Genomic DNA, 6,754 nt, shown 5'->3' with positions numbered 1-6,754 from the left:
GAGTTTTCTGCATTCGTGGGACATGATTTGTATTACTGAGGGGAATAGAACTGAACTCCTTATGCTAGGAAACTGGAATCATACATGATTCTATGGAAAGCGTGTGAATATAAGTTGTGTTTATAGAACTGAGATGTGAAGCATGCGTAGGCATCATGCTGGCTGAAGTACCAAATGTTACACAGAGATAAGGATGATTTGGGAATTATCTTCCCTTACTACTTTTCTATACGTACTAGAACTACTACTGCAATCTGAGAGACTAAATTGGTCACTTTATCTATCATCTCTCCCTTGGCTTTAAGCCATCATCATAAGTCTGTGAACACTTTATTAAACTCTGAACTGAAGTACAATCATCATCACATACTTACACTCTGTTCGACATATGTTTGCCTTACTAAACACATCATCTGATTTTGTTTCTTCATATACTACTAATATTCCATCTCCTAATTCACATCCATACCTTCATACTTAATTTTAGATCAATAATCTTAAATTCTTGCTTACACTGTTCAAGCCTACTGGTCTACCTTGGTACAACTATCCCCATGAATACATAATCTCCTCAATTAGGATAATGTTTTCCCAACTCTACTACTGCTAAACTCCTGGGTTCATGCTTCTAACTCGAGGTCATAAACTATTATAGGATCCTGAGAAGGGATCTAATGGCAATCTAATTTTGGGATCGCGAATAAGTTCTAATGATCATGAATGAGATCTATACAACTTTGGAACATAACAAAACTGAAGGGATATATTTGAGCCTGTAGGCAATCCCATAACTATCTGCGGGGACTATTTGAGAAAGATCTACCCCTAGGACCATGAGCTTCAGTATTTCTATTACCTTGAAAGTAAGGTAGAGTTGAAATGAGTGGAGCATGATAAGAACCTACGTAAATTTCTTAGAGAACCTTTTTATAGCTCGATCTGAAACATAAAAGAAGGGAAATGGTTCCTAAAATATCTCATAGCCTCCTGCACTTAAGTGTGGTGCACAACACACCCATGTACAAGACTCTACTAGGTGCTGCTTTTTAGACTTCCTAGGATACTATTGAATCTTAAGCTCTGATACCAAGTTTGTAATGCCCCAAATCTGGTACCCAAAATGCTACACGGTACCTATGACCCCGAAGGACCACATGCTAACCCATGACTGATATCTGTAACTAAGCACTGAATAATACTAAAATTAAGTGGAATACATAAGAGCTGTAAGTCCATAAGGTTCAAAACTGAACTAATACTAAATATAAAACAATGTCTAAAAAGGGGCATAACAATACCCAAAACTAAAATAAAAACTGTATGAAACATGTTGTAGCCTGAAAGCCTCTAAACTATCTGAAAATTATAGAGTTGATAGGACATGTCCCTAACTAACTCTGAACTACTAAAATAATAAAGTAATAAAATAATTATGCTATCCTCGAATGATGAGGACTCACTGCTAGTCTGGCTACTGAATATCTGATCTACTAAGGATGCTCGAGAGCTTGTGCTTCTAAACCTATGGTATAAAATACCATAGCACAAATGTGTCAGTACTTTGAATGTACTAGTTTACAAGTGAGGTAGGCTGAATGCAAAGGGTTCATATGCATAAACAATACTAACTGACTGAATAATATGAACGTGAGAATGCATGCATAAATACGTGACTATAACTGAGATCGTGATAGGACTAAATACTAAGTTCTGACTACTGAGTCTACTAATAACATGAATTTACAGACATCTGAGTTTACTGATGCTGGGATACTGAATACTGAGGGACTGATACTATATTACGGATACATGAATAATTGTATGATTATGAAGAACTGGTCTGGTTGACTATATCTGACAATCCTGAAGCTGAATATTGATAACATGAGTTTCGTATAATTAGTATACTGATACTAAGTGACTGTATCTGATAGTCTAAGTTCTGATGGAACTAGATGGGTTCCGTACTATACTAAGTGACTGTATCTAAAAGTCATGAAATTTGTAGAACTATCTGAGTTCTATTACTGAGATTGAGACTGAGACTGAAAATGAGATGGTTGGAGGTAATCATCCAATCGACATAACCCAGAAATGAACTGGTTAACTCAACTGAAGTGATATTAATGGTATTATTTAGCAGAGCTAAACTAAGTTCATTAAGTTCTATTGACTGACAGAATGCTACTGAGACATGATGACTGACTGAGATCACTGAGATATTTTAGATTACTAAGATTACTGAATGGGACTGGACTGATACTGAGTTTTCCTCAGTCACATGACTGACTGAATTCTACTAATCATGGCTTGACTAAGAATATCATGAAAACATGACATGTCTTTAGGCACACAGCTAAATTATCGAGTACAAGTACCCCTAGGACTCAATAGAATGAAAATGACAAGGCTTGAAACTTTTGATCACATGACCAATATGAACAATTCATAATTTCATAGTTGGGAATTTCATGAAGTACATGATCATCATAATGTTGTCCATGGATAGTAATACATATAAACATGGCATAATTTTATATTTGTAATCTTATGAACATCTCATCAAGAAATCACAATGCATAGGTTTTGTATGGGAATCATCTTAATTAAGTAGGTATAGCATAACTTAAGAAGCATGACATGATATTGACACATGAAACTAAGTACTTTATTATCATTCATTCATTGGGGCATATTATCAAACACTTTGTATGCATATTTAGGGCATAGGTATGATCATCAATTTAATTCAACATAGTTCCACAATTTAACTCAATTGCATAAATTTCAACCCTATACTAACATAGTTTCATGAAAACATGATAAGGATGCAATCTTGGCAGTCATACAACAATAAAAACATGAACATAATTAATTCAAAATAAGAACATCATGACATATAGTTTAAAATAGGGTTCTTGAGTTTCATGAATGTAAAGAGTCCATGAATCAACACTGTACATACCTTAGTTCTTGATTCTACAAAGATTGATGGAGATATTCTTGAATTTGGGTGTTGGATTTGAATCCTCGATTAAAAACCCTAGCTAATTCTTGAGAGTAACTTGAGAGAAACAATATACTTTGGCTGAATTATGGATGAATCACGTGTTATTGGGTATATATATAGGGGTGAGAAATTGACCCTTTTAACCCTTGGACACATATTTTAGTTCTGTGAAAATTTTCTAATGTGGACCCCTGGCGCAATGACCCCTGGTGCAATGCGGCGCTGTCGCGCCGTGTCTCTAGAATGTAACAAATGAGAAATTGCACGGTGGCGCAATGCAGAGCTATCGCATTGCCACTTTGTTTGAGACCTGGAAGCTTGGCGCCACACACCACTATCATGGAGCAACACTGAAAATTGACAATTGCCATTTAACCGGTCTCCGCAACCCGCTGATGGCTCAGGTGATACATTGTCTCACTAAAAGGACTCTAACTCTTTGTCCGGGTGTCGGATTTGGACGAATTTGATATCGATGGAAAGCTTATTGAATTTCCTACATAATAAAAATTAAAAATATTGAAAATACCATAAGTATAAAAATGGATTCATCTTTGAAACAATTCTTTAATATTTCTAAAACAATTTTAAGCTAGTTAGAAGTATGGGGTATTACACCTAGCAAAGTGTCCATCAGCATTATTTTTCTTTCAGAGAGACATCAAATGAATTTACATTACCAAATACACTTTCATAGTTGCACTTGATTTAGATTTCTTATGTTTTAAGATAATTTCATCGGCTAGATTCGCTAGAAGTTCCCTGCTACCCTATGTCTCCTCTGCAATTAGCTCTTAGATGATATTGTCTTTCATAAACTCCCATTTTCCTCGTAGGTGTTCTCCTTTGGATCCTTCTGGCGCATATTCATCTTCTCGAATAACCCTTCCATATAAATTTAGGCTAGGGGAATTTCTATTGGTTTTTCGTTCTTGTTTGATGCAGTGCGAGGGTTCGAAGGCCTTCTCAAAGTCTAATGCGCACTTAATGTTAAGTCCAATCACTATTGGATCTCTACAATAACACCAAATATTGATCCTTTCTCAAAACTTGACACGCATGAACATGAGCAACAACCGTCAGTAATTTGTAATAGGGTATCTGCACCATCTTCATGGGGCCCTCAGCCTTATAAATGCAAACCCACCAAACTTAATTATACAATGCAGGATCTTGTTTAAATGATTAGTGCCTAATCAGTTTAAAACCGCATTCACAAAAATATTATACTTTGTGTGTGTTGTCTCGATGACCTTATTAGTAATACTTAACTCCCACACATGACAATGGATCTATCCATCTACACGCACCTTACTCTCCCTAGCTCATCTATGGCTTAATTAAATAAATAGATGACCAACAAGTTACAACAGATGCCACTTTTGTTTAAATTGTGAAATAATTGCATACATCTGTTACGATGGATGATCAATCTGTTGCAACATATGACATATCTATTGAAAAAGAAAATAGATGCATCCATCTGTTGCAATAGATTATCAATATGTTGTTTATCTAACAGATGGAATATAATTTGCAAAGATTACCCTTCTGTTAGATTTATTTTAAAGAAATTTTTTTTCTTTTCAAAATATAATAAAAGATAAAATGTTGTATTTAGATCCATTTTTTTTAATTTACATATTCGAAAAGTTACCAATTTTATTTAATTAAGGGATATGAACAATCGTGGTTTTTTGTTTGACTAACCCCTTCAAGTTCAATCATTTATAAATAGGTCCCTTCTTAATCGTTCATTCTACTACACTTACAAATATGACTGATCTAGTTTCATGCAAGAAGATTCATATCAAGTCCTTGTGGGAAATTCAAAGGCAGTTTGATGAACTTCAGAGTGATTTAGTTGACTTTGGAGCAAGGCTGAAGAAGGCCCTGCTGCTGCCTGATGAAAAATTATCCGATTGACAATAATAATAGTAATAATCATAATAATCTTAATGATAATAATAATAATAGTAGTAATAATAATTAGGTTATGTTTTTTCTTTTAGCGTATGTATTTTCCTCCTTTTATACATCGGATCTACCCAAGAGATTCAAAAATCTATGTTTGGTAGTCGACTTTGAATTTTTAATCCTTATTTAGTATTTAATTATCATTCTATTTATTCCTTATTCTCAATATTTCGATGATTGGGAGTAGGGATTGAGCATTTGTGGCAACAGAGTTTAATCTGATGTGACAAATCCATCATATGTAGCAACAGGCGGTTATTAATAAAAAAGGGTTCTTGTTATTAAGAGGGTAGACATGACTTTTTGATTATTTAATATAAAAAATGATTAGTAAATAAATAATAAGAAAATAAATAATAAAAATAATTTATAACCATAAAAGAACGGTTATTTGATTTTAATAACTTATTGTGACTTTTCATCATTTTTGTTATTAAATTTATTTTTTAAAATTATTTATTAATTATATAATTAAAAAAAGTCACACTATTGGATTAATTAAACTTATATGATGATTGTTAAGAAAAGGGTGAATAGTCGTGACTTTTTGTCTAAATCATATTCAACAATGTTGCGAATGCATCAAATTCCTCATCTGTTGCAACTGATGTATCAGCCTTTAGAAGAAATCAAAAAAGCTATTAAAACAGATCGTTCATTTGTTGTAATAGATGGTATATCTGTTGCAACTGATGATTTATCTGATGCAATAGATATACAATCTGTTGCCAGAACTCAATAAAAATGGTTATTATTTTATTAAAGAAACGGTTATTGATAAGGTATTTCTTAATTTATAAAATAAAAAAGTCAACAAACTTGGATTAATGATATGATGATAATTTTTTTAAATAAAAAGATAGATTATATGTTGCAACAGATAGATTATCTGATGTAACAAATTCTCTATTTGTTGCAACAGATGGTTTATCTATTGTCACAGATGAGTTATATGGTGCAACAGATATAGAATCTATTGTCACAACTTAATAAAATGGCTCTTGGAAAGCACTAATTAATAATAATAATCTTAAAGTCATGACTTATCACAATATTTCTTAATTTAATTAAGTCATAACTTTTCACAGTAATCAAAAATATAATTAATAAATGGAGGGGAACAGTTAGATTATATGTTGCAACAGATAGATTATCTGATGTAACAGGTTCTCTATTTGTTGCAACAGATGGTATATATGTTGTCATAGATGAGTTATCTGATGCAACAGATATAGAATCTGTTGCCATAACTCAATAAAAATAGTTCTTGGAAAGAACTAATTAATAATAATAATCTGAAAAGTCATGACTTATCACAATACTTCTTAATTTAATTAAGTCATAACTTTTTATAGTAATCAAAAATATAATTAATAAATGGAGGTGAATAGTTAGATTATATATTGCAACAGATAGATATCAGATGCAAAGGTTCTCTATTTGTCGCAACAGATGATATATCTGTTGTCACAGATGACTTATCTGATACAACAGATATAGAATCTATTGTCACAACTCAATAAAAATGGTTCTAGAAAAGAATTAATTAATAATAATAATCTGAAAAGTCGTGACTTATCAAAATATTTCTTAATTTAATTATGTCATAACTTTTGACAGTAATAAAAAACATAATTAATAAATGGAGGTGAATAGTCACACCTTTTGCCACTCATTTAAATTCAATCCTCTATAAATATGTCTCTCCTTACTCATTAGTTCATTCAACTACACTCTATTTATTTATTGCATCTTGTCTTTCATATT

Source organism: Capsicum annuum, chromosome 4, assembly GCF_002878395.1.
Source record: "Capsicum annuum cultivar UCD-10X-F1 chromosome 4, UCD10Xv1.1, whole genome shotgun sequence".
Lineage (NCBI taxonomy): Eukaryota > Viridiplantae > Streptophyta > Magnoliopsida > Solanales > Solanaceae > Capsicum > Capsicum annuum.
This window is presented reverse-complemented; position numbering follows the sequence as displayed.